Source organism: Lynx rufus, unplaced genomic scaffold, assembly GCF_022079265.1.
Source record: "Lynx rufus isolate CCGP_SWC_20201006 ecotype Redwood Valley unplaced genomic scaffold, mLynRuf1.p SCAF_2, whole genome shotgun sequence".
NCBI lineage: Eukaryota > Metazoa > Chordata > Mammalia > Carnivora > Felidae > Lynx > Lynx rufus.
This window is the reverse complement of record NW_025814834.1, coordinates 190,990,850-191,003,072: the sequence shown is the minus strand read 5'-3', so window position 1 is coordinate 191,003,072 and position 12,223 is coordinate 190,990,850. Positions and strand designations below refer to the sequence as shown.

General features: G+C 40.5%; 1 protein-coding gene across 6 annotated transcripts in view; it reads left to right on the top strand.

Annotated features, from left to right (window-relative positions):
- Positions 1 to 12,223, top strand: part of NFYC (nuclear transcription factor Y subunit gamma) — a 66,908-nt gene that overhangs the window by 14,010 nt on the left and 40,675 nt on the right. The window contains exon 1 of one of the 6 annotated variants that reach the window (XM_047082604.1): positions 2,324 to 2,419. The exons of the other annotated variants lie outside the window; for them this stretch is intronic. The gene's annotated coding sequence lies outside the window, so the exon portion shown is untranslated. Of the gene's footprint in view, positions 1 to 2,323; positions 2,420 to 12,223 lie in introns of those variants that run through there. 6 annotated transcript variants of the gene reach the window in all.

The window sequence follows — 12,223 nt, the reverse complement described above, 5'->3', positions numbered from 1 at the left end:
GGTTAAATGCCCCTAATACTTCAGTAGTAAAATGCGTATCAACTTATAGGGTGCTATTTTGTCATATACTCAGCTAGGTCTCTAACCATCAGGTGAAGTTCAACATCAGTCAGATTTCTAATTTTTAGATTAATGAAGGTGGGTTTAACAGTTTATGCTACCTCTACATATATGTGACTCCTAAGAATTTCCTTGGATGTGCCCTGGGGTGTTCCATGTCTTGGTGTCAGCCTTGTGGTACAATAGAAAGAATACCGCCCTAGGTTGGGACCTGAGTTTGCATTCTAGATGTATGGCTAGGGGCCAGTTGTTAAACTTTGTGAACCTCACTCTTTTTCACATATAAAAGAGGATAGTGAGGATTAGAAGGGGGAAAGTCTGTAAAATATCTAGCATAGAACCTGGCACTAATTGGTGTTCAGAAATTAATTCATTGCAGTTTGAGAAATGAGTTAGAATGTGTGTAGAGAAGTTAATATGGATGGCAAAGTGATTAGGCGGACTACCTTGCTTTTTTTTTTTTTAATTTTTTAAAAATGTTCATTTTTGGAAGAGAGAGAAAGAGTGTGAGGAGGGGAGGGGCAGAGAGAGAGGAAGACACAGAATCTGAAGCAGGCTCCAGGCTCTGAGTTGTTAGCACAGAGCCTTATGTGGAGCTCGAACCCATTAACCGTGAGATCATGACCTGAGCTGAAGTTGGAGGCTTAACTAACTGACCCACCTAGGGACCCCGACCACCTTGCTTCTATTTCAGGACTCTGCCACATCTCTGCATATGCCCATGATGACTTTTCATGTAAGGTCAGCTGAGGTATTTCTAGAGAAGGACTCGTCCTGAGCAAACAGTCGTGTTTGTTTCATCCTGGGATGCTTAGTTTTCATGGGAGGAAGCAGTTCTAAGGAGATTGTTCAGAACTTTCAGTAATAGTGCAGTGTTTCTATTTGACCCATTTTGTAAAAAGAAAAGAAGACATGTTAACTGATTTTCACCTTTTTTTAGGAGGTTCCTCTTAAAACCTCAACAGTTGGGCACAAAATCCATAAGCAAATCTTTGACCACTGGTAAACCTCAGCACCCCAGAATGTTTTCCATAACTGCAGTACTTACAGTATCTTTCCTGGGCTTATTCCTGCCACTTATTCTTGAAAATGTGGTAAAAAGTTTATCTTCCATGATATCAGAACTCTGTAAGATTAAAAGCTGATAAACATTTTATGACCATCCTAAATAAATTAATCCAAACTATAATATGCTTTAAACAGTGTAATCACTGGTGTGTTCTATCTCTGCCACCCCGCCCTTTATTATTATATTTCCCTCTTGGGTTCCTGGTAGACTTTTTGGCAATGCCACTGTCCCTGTCACTACCTTCTGACATTACTGCAGAATTTTCCTGTTTAGGTTAGTTTGTGTTTCAAAGTAAGGTGATTTTTCCTAGCACTAATATGTGCTTTTAAAATTACCAGGGACAAGATGACAGATTCCTTTTTAGAAATCCTACAAACTGTTGTAAGGCCATTGGTATCACTCTTTGTAACAGCTGTTAAAGAGGTTACATTTTCTCTGGAGCTATTTGATGAGCCCACCCTGGTTTCTTTTTCTTCTTCTGTTAATGCTCAACAGAAAACTGTAGATAGTTAAGCCACAACTTTCAGATCTTGTGCACATTGCTTCTCTGGTTTACTGCCATAGGATACTGTAGCAATATCTTACAGACATCTTTGATGGCCAATCAGAAGCAGTTAAATTACCTTAAATTTTTTAAATGGAACTCTGACAGCCAATAAGAAATCCTTTGGGTGGGAACTGTAACAACCCTTTCGTGTGATTTTAAAGAACAATTGTAAATTTGCAGTTTCCTGTGTTTTGGAAGCACAAGAGGCCCTAGTGCATCTGCTGTGTGCATTTGCCAGGCATTTCCAAGCCTTCAGTTCCCTGTAGTTTGAAGTCTGGATCTGACCCCTGTTCTGCTTCTCAAGGTAACTTTAAAACAGGAAGTGTACAAAGGAGGTAACTGATGACGTGAACAGCCAATCATGGCTTTGTGTTCTTAGCTGATAAAGCAGCTCAGCCAATGGGACCACTCTGGAGGCAAGGTTTGGTGTCAAATAGCATGCTAGATTGAATGCCTTTGACTGTTAAAGTGGAAGGAGGCTGCAGGGCTTCATTGGAGCCTCGGAGTTTTTCACTGAGGCAGGGGTCAGCTGAAAGACAAAGAAAAATGGCGAATAGTTTGCTGGGGGGTGGGGGGACAGCTGTTCGGGTTTTCACTGGAGTGGACATTCCAGACTCAGGTTTCTGCATCTCCTGCTGCCTTTTGTTTCCTCCGTCCTTTTGGGGGGGAGGGCTAGGAGTGACTTAAATTCTCCCTGTCCGAGGAGATATAAATAACTACATGTAAAATTAATGCAGTTCCCGGTAAGTTTAATTCTTTGTTTTGTGTTAAAATGGTAGAAACTGTTTAGCTTCAGAGAGTGTAGACAAGTTGCACTGTTTCAGAAAATGGCCACTTTACATTCCATGCATACCTTTTGGTGCACCTAGAATACCTTGCTCTGTTTAGATTTTGCATGCCCTTCACCTAGGATTTCTTTTCCTAGTTGAGTATTGACAAGATCAGGTACATGAAGAAAGGCTAATCATTTTTCAGGGGCACACAGAAACAAGGCACTTTCTCTTCGCATTGGGTAAACTTAACTGTTTTCCAAATAATTTTCCTTTGTTCAAGTGCACTGAAGCTTTCCTACAGAATAAGCTGAGTTGTTGTAAGACTTTTTCTGTTTCCATGCACTTTGTTGACATCTGTGTTTTCAGAGGTGGAAGCAACACTATTGCTGTGCTAAATTTGTGTGAAAATACGGTTTGCACGAATGCAGCTTCTAATGGTGAAGGCCCACATGGCAGTGTGAAATTCTCCCGGTAACTTTCTTGATTTACCTGTCTGCTTCTATTCTGATACGTACCAACTAATTAAATAACAGTCTTTGTTTTGAAATGCACATTTGAGCTTAGAATGCTGGTGAGGAACATACTTTTCCACTATATTGGCAGTGACAAGAGCAAATCTTTTTTCTGTCAATTTCACACATTTTTGTCAGGCATTGATTTGGTTCTTTAAAGTGATGTGAGCAAAGTGCTTTTCATTTTCTGTATGAAATATTTCGAACCCTAATTTACCTGCAGTTTGTGAATTGGAAAGTTAAGAGTACAGGCAACCCTATCTTTTGCCCTTGATATATTTTTCCCCTCTTTTAGGGATAGGAAGCTAATGCTGGTTGCTAATCAGTAACCAGCCAGTTTTTGTGAATAGTGCACTCTTCTGTCCCGTGTACTAACATCTATAATACACTTGATTTTAAAAAGCAGTTCTTTGTTTTCTTCTTATTTGCAAATATGGAATGAAGGTCATTGGAACATTTCTGCAGCAGACTCAGTGTGGAGCAGTGAGCCAGCAGTACTCAGTCTCTGGGTAGGGAAAAGGAACAGGCCCTAGTAGAGAAGTTTGGAGGGTGTTGATTTGCCTTCCCCTGGCTTCCCCTCCTGTAAGGGAATTTACCTGAGAGGATCGATAGGGGTTTAGATTCGGGGCTCTTTGAATTGGAGTGGTGTTGCAGTGAAAGTTGCTAGCTGCAGGCCTGTGTCGTTGCTCGCAAAAGTGACCTTGAAAAACTGCCGAGGAGTTGAAAGATTGAAGGACAAAGTTTGTTTATACAGATTTAGACTGAAAAGCTCTATTTAAGATGAAAAGAGACTGTACTTCTGATGTTCAAGTCGAGTGGTTAGTAGGAATATGTTATAGATTCAGATTAGGAGTTTTCAAGCAATAAGACAATGGGGCTGCATTCATTCTCTCTCCCACTCTTCTCCGTTCCTTCCCCCAGCAAAAAAATTCTAAATCCTTTTGGTATGATAGTTGAGTGAACTGCCTAACAGATTCAGAATTCCTTGCACGCTACCTTGTCTTCTGTGTAATCTAGAGGGTTCTTTAGTGAAGAATGGCATTTCAGGAGTTCAAAGCAGTTATGTTTGTAAAACTTCTTTGGGGGAATTGGAATGCTTATGGTAAGAAGACTCATTCTGGGAAGTTAAATCATAAGAGAAAGGAGTATGTGTTAAGGATTACATTTTAACAGGTAATTAATTTCCATTTATTTTTTATAAGTCATTGATTTATATGTTACCAGTTGCTCCAGGTTTTATGTATGATTTAAAAAACTCGTAGATACTGAATGACTCTTAGCCTGGGAGAGGGCCTGGAGCAGGCAAGGCAGAATAAGTGGGGCACAGTACGAGGCCTTGATAAAAACTCTTTCTCTTGAGAACTTTGTGGATTTAGCTTCTTGGAAAGATATGTGGCTATTGCCTCTAGCTTGGGTTCTTAACCTTTCAGAATCATGGACTCTTGAGAATCTGACCCACTACCTGGAAAAATGCATATAGGCATGCCTATGCAGAACTCCTGGTGACTGAGAAATCTTCCAGTATATGCCAAATGGTCTTTATGTGATCTCCTCATTTAATACTTTAGCCAGATAAATGTTTCCCAGAAAAAGGAAGGAAACTCTACTTCCATAAGGAGCAAAGGCCTTCTAGAGCTAACTATAACTTAGACTAGGGGTTGGTGTATAGGGATGGGTGAGGCTTAGATGGGGTCTTAGATTTGGGCATTTGTTTACTCTGATTACAGTGTATGAAGTAGTATGGTGTAGTAGCAAAAGCAGGCTATTTAAAGTCAGGAGACCTGTGTTCAGGTTCCACTCAGCTATCACCAGCTTTGTGAGCTTGGGCAAGTCAGCCATTTAGTGTCAGCTTCCTCACATGTAAAAATGGGGCCTAAAAATAGCACCTTCCTATTTAGTGGTGAGGCTCAAATGAGCTCATGTATGTCAAAGTGCTTTTGCAAATTCTGAATTGCTACATTAATATAAGTTGTTACTAATCCAGACTGTTGGGGGAGGGGTGTTAAATACTTAGGAAGATAGATGGGCATCAGAGAAAAGAATGCCAGTATTTTAATATTTTTACAAAGGAGTTTGCTTAAATTGGACACATGTCTTTGTAAGCCAGTTCCATGTGCCTTCACGTGCACATTCCCGTTTGTGCTGAGATGATCCTATGTAATTCATATGTTGAGACCATCAAACCTTCCCTTACCAGGATTCCTTTGAAAGAATTTTAACCCCTTTTTCAAAAATTAAGAGTCTCTCAGAGTAAGATGAAATGGGAATGCTGATTTTTAAAAAACCCTTAACTAGATTTAGGAACCTCTCAGAGTAGAAACTGGGAACCTGTTCTGATTTGTGTTATAACGCAGGTGAGCAGGTGAGTTCTAATAGTTAGTTGCAGATGTTTACTAAGCAGAGGTTACACTTTTAGTTTGTGCACCAAATATTTATAAAGTAAACTGGAGCCATTTTTTGTTGTTGTTTGCTTTGTGGTCATATGATTTTTTTGGTCAGTTTTCAAGCTTGGGAGGTAGTTATAGCTTGCAAAGTAGTAGCAAACCAGTCAATGTTGGGATAAAAACTGAAAAAAATAAAATAGTTGGTCTCTCATCAAAATATAAGCACTAGCATGAATTTCACATAGCTGATACATATTGTGACAGAGATAAATTTCCAAGATAAATGGTGGAAACCCAGGGGGGGTTCTTTATCACCCATTTTACATGCCTGGTGTCCTCTATTTTTAGGACTCTTTTTCTTCCCCTGGGGTGGGGTGGATATTTTGTGATCTATTTGATTTCCTGTCCTATTAAGTCACTTCCTCTCAGGCGTGGTCAGTCAGCATTGATGTCTGCCTCCTTTCTGTGCATTGAAAGAATCATTCACACAGAATAAGGTTTGCCAAAATTGGCATTGGCCTCTCCAAATAAAAGTCCGCTTCCAGGGATGTGTATATTTGAAAACAACAGTCATGGTCACTGTGGGCTTTCTGTTCCTAAAACAAAATGAGATCTCCTTTTAGAGAAGCTATATACTTTTCGTGGAGGCATCAGTAACCCCAAAAGCATTCTTAAAGCCAATCATTTATACGTGGTCTTCTTCATGAGTGGATTTATTTTTGCCTATTTCTATCCCCAATAACATATGCATACAGAGTTTTTATACTCTTAAGCTGATGGAAATCATTTCAGGATCTAGTCTACTTCCTTTCTTGTAAAGTGGGGAAGTTGATGCCCAGAGAGGTTAAGTGCCCTTGTCTGTCAGCCTTTTTTTTTTTTTTTAATTTTTAATTTTAATGTTTATTTTTGACAGAGAGAGAGAGCAAGCAGGAGAGGGACAGAGAGAGGGCGACAGAATCTGAAGCAGGCTCCGCAGAGTCTGATGCAGGGCTCCAACTCATGAAAAAAACGTGAGATCACAACCTGAGCCGAAGTCAGACCCTTAGCCAACTGAGCCACGCAGGTGCCCCAGTCTTGTCAGCTTTTTAATGACTGGCCTATGCAGATTCAGAGATTCAGCTCCCACTTAGTTCATTCCAGGTTTCTTTACTTTTTATTTTTCATATTTCTCTTCCTTTTGGCATATCCATACAGGTTTGCTGTTTGAACACAGAAGGAACAGAGAAAATGGGCTAGGTAAGAGGTTCAGAAGTCTCCATGTGGAGTCTGTTGGTTAGAAAGTCTGCTGTGGCAGCAGACTTATAGTCCCTTTTGGGATATGAAGATTTCTTGTCTCAGCCAGTTGCTTATTCAGAAAGTAGAGAATCAGCTAGGAAGCTAATGGTGTCCACCTGGCTGAGGTGTCCCAGAGAGCTGGTTACTTTCATATATTACAAGGAAGTAAACTAAGGTGTACAAACACAACACCTGCATGCCAGTTAGTTGGGTTTTTGTTTTGTTTAGTTTTGTTTTTTTGGTGGTGGTGGTGGTGGTGGTGAATACATCTTACAGACAAGCTAACTCCCAAACAAGTTTGGGCCTGGTTGTTCAAGTGAGTCAACTGGTATTTATAACTAAGGTCTCAGGATCGTTTTATTTTATTGTTTATTTATTAACATTTATTTATTTATTTTGAGAGAGAGAGAGCATGAGCAGGGGAGGGGCAGAGAGAGAGGGAGAGAGTGAGAATCCCAAGTGGGCTCCATGCTGTCAGTGCAGAGCCCAATGTGGGCCTTGAACTCATGAACTGTGAGATTGTGATGAGTTGAAATCAGGAGTCCCACGCTTAACTGGCTGAGCAACCCGTGTGCCCCTCAGGATCATTTTAAGCATTCGACAAGACTGAAATAGAAATCGTTATCTGTATACTCCCCAAATAATATTTTAACTATGTTGACTTTAATCTTTACCACCAACAGTTGTATTGTGTGTCTGCACGTGTGTGTTTGGGTAGTTGTGGATTTGGTTTTGTTCTTATTTTGCATTCTCTGATAGACTATAATCTACTTGAAACTTTCATTTTATTTACTTATTTTTAAATGTTTGTTTCTATTTTTGAGAGAGAGTGCAAGCAGGAGAGGGGCAGAGAGAGAGAGACAGACAGACACATAATCTGAAGCAGCGCCAGGCTCTAAGCTGTCAACACAGAGCCTGATGTGGGGCTCGAAATCGTGAACTGCAAGATGATGACCTGAGCCACCAGGTGCCCCCTGAACCTTTAACATTTTTTCTTTTTTTTTTTTTAAATTTTTTTTTTTAACGTTTATTTATTTTTGAGACAGGGAGAGACAGAGCATGAGCAGGGGAGGGTCAGAGAGAGAGGGAGACACAGAATCTGAAACGGGCTCCAGGCTCTGAGCTGTCAGCACAGAGCCCGACGTGGGGCTCGAACTCACGGACCGTGAGATCATGACCTGAGCTGAAGTCGGCCGCTTAACCGACTGAGCCACCCAGGCGCCCCAACATTTTTTCTTTGTAGTTGCATTTCTTTTCACCACCTTCATATATTTGTTTTTTTTTTTTTTTTTTTAATTTTTTTTTTTTCAACATTTATTTATTTTTGGGACAGAGAGAGACAGAGCATGAACGGGGGAGGGGCAGAGAGAGAGGGAGACACAGAATCGGAAACAGGCTCCAGGCTCTGAGCCATCAGCCCAGAGCCCGACGCGGGGCTCGAACTCACGGACTGCGAGATCGTGACCTGGCTGAAGTCGGACGCTTAACCGACTGAGCCACCCAGGCGCCCCTATATATTTGAATTAAAGTTACAATTCATTGAAAGAATGAGAGCCTGAATGATGTGCATCTTATGTAATGTTTAAGTGCTGAGGCATACCGTGTCTGAAAATTAGAATAGACACAGCTGGATAGTATCTTCCTCATGTCTGAATTTCCCAGAAGCTTAGTTTTCTTTTTAATCTCTTCTCTCTGCTGCCTCACTGTTGGGCCCAGATCTTTAGAACTTGGTCAGATTGGTTTGTATTATCATTCTTCTCTTCCTGTCTCTCCCCTTGGTGTCCCAAAGCCAGACCCCACTGTTCAATAAGTGACCAAAAGTTTTCCTCTGTTGATTGTTCGCTATGAATTGAGTTACAGTGCTGCACTCTGTAGTGAAAAAGGGCACTTGAAGGGTAAGAAATAAAGGTAAATTCCAGTGTAAATGCAAAACTAAAGAAAAAAAGTCTAGTAAATGTTTAACCTTAAAGTGGCATGACATAGTTTATGACCTTGTATTCTTTAGTTCAAAGGAAGAAAGGAGACAAACCATAGCGAACAGCAGTGCCGATTCGCTTGGTTACCTTTTTTCTTGGAAGTATTATCATTTGGTCTGTCTTCATCATTTCATTTACATAGAAAACTAAAGCAAGACCTGCTTGACTGGAAATACCCCAGATAGAATGAATTTTTCCTTTATCTCCTTAACCTGTATAGTTCTTACCTACGAGGAAGTCCCAAAGGTGTACTCTCTATACTTTCTTTCACTGATTGAGCACGCACGCATGTCTTATACGTGGAGACTTAAAAACGTGCACAAATAACATTTTACTCCAGGACCTAACAATCTGGTAGGAGAAACAGAGGATGTATATCCAGTACATGAAACTGATATGGAAAGTACAAGCAAAGGACACAATTCAGAGGAGGGGAGACCTCTACTTCTGACTTAGGAATGAAGGAAGGCAGTTTAACTGAGCGTTGGACTCAGGGAGGTAAGAACAAGGGCATTCCAAGCATGGGGAAAGGAGGAGCAAGGTCATGACTGAAAAAGTGCAGCATGTGCCGAAGAGAGCAGTGAATGGTCCAGTCTGCTTAGACCATATAAGGAGATGAGTTAGGGACAGGAGGGAGTGGAAAAAGAAGTCTGGAGAAGTAAGTTGGGGTCTGCTGTTGGAGGGCCTTGACTGTCAAGAAATTTGAACCATCTCTGCTTGAATTGGTGAACCGTTGAAGATCTGGGGTAATAGATTGATGTGGCAGTCTCAGGTGTGTGCTTTTATAAGATTTATGAAGAGATTTATTATGTATTTATTATGTAGACATGAGTAGAATTTGAGTAGAAGGCACCAGAAACAGTGAACAATGCAGTGAGTTTGCATACTGGGTTCACAACCCTTACAGGATTGTTATGGGGGTGAAAAGTCAGGTATGCTAGTACCTGACACACAGCACTAAACCAGTATTAGGTATTATGATCATCATATTTGTTATTATATGGAGATGATGAGGGCCTGAATAGAGATAGTGGCCATATGAAGAAAGGTCAGGAGATGGACACTGTTGGACACTGTTACTCCAGAACCTGGAATTGATTAGAATTGAACAACAGAGTCTAGGACAACTCTGAGGTTTCAAGCCTAGGTGACTGGAAGATAGAAACTGAAAAGTTGGAGCAGGTTTGGGGAAAGAGGAAGAATTTGGACACATGGAGTTTGAGTTTGAATTCTGGGTGGCTTTCCAGTTGGGAGGTCCAACATGCAGGACTGGAGGAATAGCAGAACTGGTAATGTATACTTGGAATTTAGGCTGTAGAGATTATGGCTGAACCTGGGGAAAAGATGAGAGAGAATCAAGGGAGAAAATAGACAGAAGGACCAGAAGAATAAAGTTTCATGTCAAAATTGGAAACAAAAGGTTGTACCCTCAAGCTGAGACATGTAGAAGTGAACATAGTGGAGTTGTCTAGGGTAGGGCAGTGTTCTGTAAGCCTTTTTGATTGTGCACCCCTATCATCTGAGTGTGCAACTCCCATATATGCATTAGTATTCTTTAAAATTGCTTATTCCTTTTTTAAAATGTTGGTTTAGTTAAAACCAGAGAATATCTATAGCTTCCCTATTCCAGGCCTACATAACGAAGTAAGGTGTCATTGTTAGCCCACATTTTTCTCAGAATACTTAGAGCACCATGCGTGATACATGATCTTGTGACAAGTTAAACGGAATGAGGGCGTCAGTATCAGCCCATAGCTTAAGTATTCAGAAAGCTAATATTAACATTTTCAGTGTGTGCTTTGATATGTAGAAGACTAGAAATCCTGCTTTAAAATCGGGTGGCCTTCATTTCTTAATATGTACAAATATTTCCTTGAAATGTTTTCCACTAGTTCCTTGAGGTTAGTTATATATATGTTTCTGTATATGTGTGTAGGTCTGTATAGCCATAAGCTTTCTTGTTTAAGTTTTAACCATATACACACTTCTGTCCAGTGCAAAAACTAAGTCATTCGAGGGCCTGGGTGGCTCAGTCAGTTAAGCATCTGACCCTTGGTTTCGGCTCAGGTCATGATCTCACGGTTGGTGCGTTCGAGCCCCACATCGGGCTGACAGCGTGGAGCCTGCTTGAGATTCTCTCTCCCCATCTCTCTCTGTTCCTCCCCTCCTCGTACGTTCTCTCCAATTCTCTCTCAAAATAAGTAAATAAACTTAAAAAAAAAAATAAAACAACAACAAAAACTAGGTTCTTGGTTTGTTTCCCAAGTTGCATGGGGCTTGATCTTCACTGGTGTTAACTTTATAATAAAGTCTCAAATGGCAGCCTCTGCATGAAGCATAAATACACATGTAGGAATTCGGTAGCATTTGCTTAGCAAGTAACTTATAGCCACATGATCATGATAACACTAATGAGCAGCATACAATATAATTACCAGCAATAGGATAGCCTCGTCTGTAGGATTTAGCAGAACTTTTATTTTATATATTTTATTTTTATTTTTTTGCAGAACTTTTAATATAAGGCACCTATATTTAGTTTCTAGGCTAGGTATGTTGTAATTACCCTCAATTTAAAATAAAAGTAATAAACTTTTCACTAGAGAAAAAGTGGTAAATTTCCAGCCATCCTATGTGATTATTAATTTATATCCTGAATTCCATGATTATTTCTCTCCTGGTAGTTAAATGGCCAAATACCCATGAAGCTAGCCTTGAAGGTAGTTAAGCAGCGTAATAGTATGTAATGTTTATATGAAATAGTACGTTACAGTTAATGGAATGATTTGATATTCATTCTGTCACTTGGTATTTACCTAAGGTAGGTAAGACAGAAATATTAATCCCATTTTGTGGGTGAGGAAGTAAGAGGCAGAGCCTAGTGGCATAAGCCCTGTGCTCTTTGCACCTTGTTACTTTGTATGAAAAACAAGCTGTAGCTGTGTCCATCTTCCAGGACTAATTCTTCCTTCCACCTCTTCTTGTGTGTGCTGCTCTTCCCCAGAAAGGAGACACATAAAAATTTTTTTTTCTTCAGAGATCACACATAATCTTACATGAAATGACTAAACAGTTGATCATAAAAGGAGCAAATATATAGTCAAACTGAATTACTATTTTTTTAAAATTTAATGTTGATTTATTTTTGAGAGAGAGACGCAGAGCACGAACGGGGGAGGGGCTGAGAGAGAGGGAGACACAGAATCTGAAACAGGCCCCAGGCTCTGAGCTGTCAGCACAGCCCCAATGTGGGGCTCAAACCCACAAGCTGTGAGATCATGACCTGAGCTGAAGTCTGACGCTTAACCGAATGAGCCACCCAGGTGCCCCCTGAGTTATTTTTTTTAAGTTTATTTATTTTGAGAGAGACAGAGACAGTATGAGTGGAGGAGGGGCAGAAAGGGAGAGAGAAAGAATCCCAAGCAGGTTCCACACTGCCGGCGCGGAGCGTGACCTGGGGCTCCATCTCACAAAACTGAGAGAGATCATGACCTGAGTCAGACGCTTAACTGACTGAGCTACCTGGGCGCCCCTATTTTTTAAGTTTTCTCAAACATAGCCACTTTTCTTTTCAGAACACGGCATAGTGCAAATAGGTAGGTACTAAATGAGTACCACCAGTGTGGT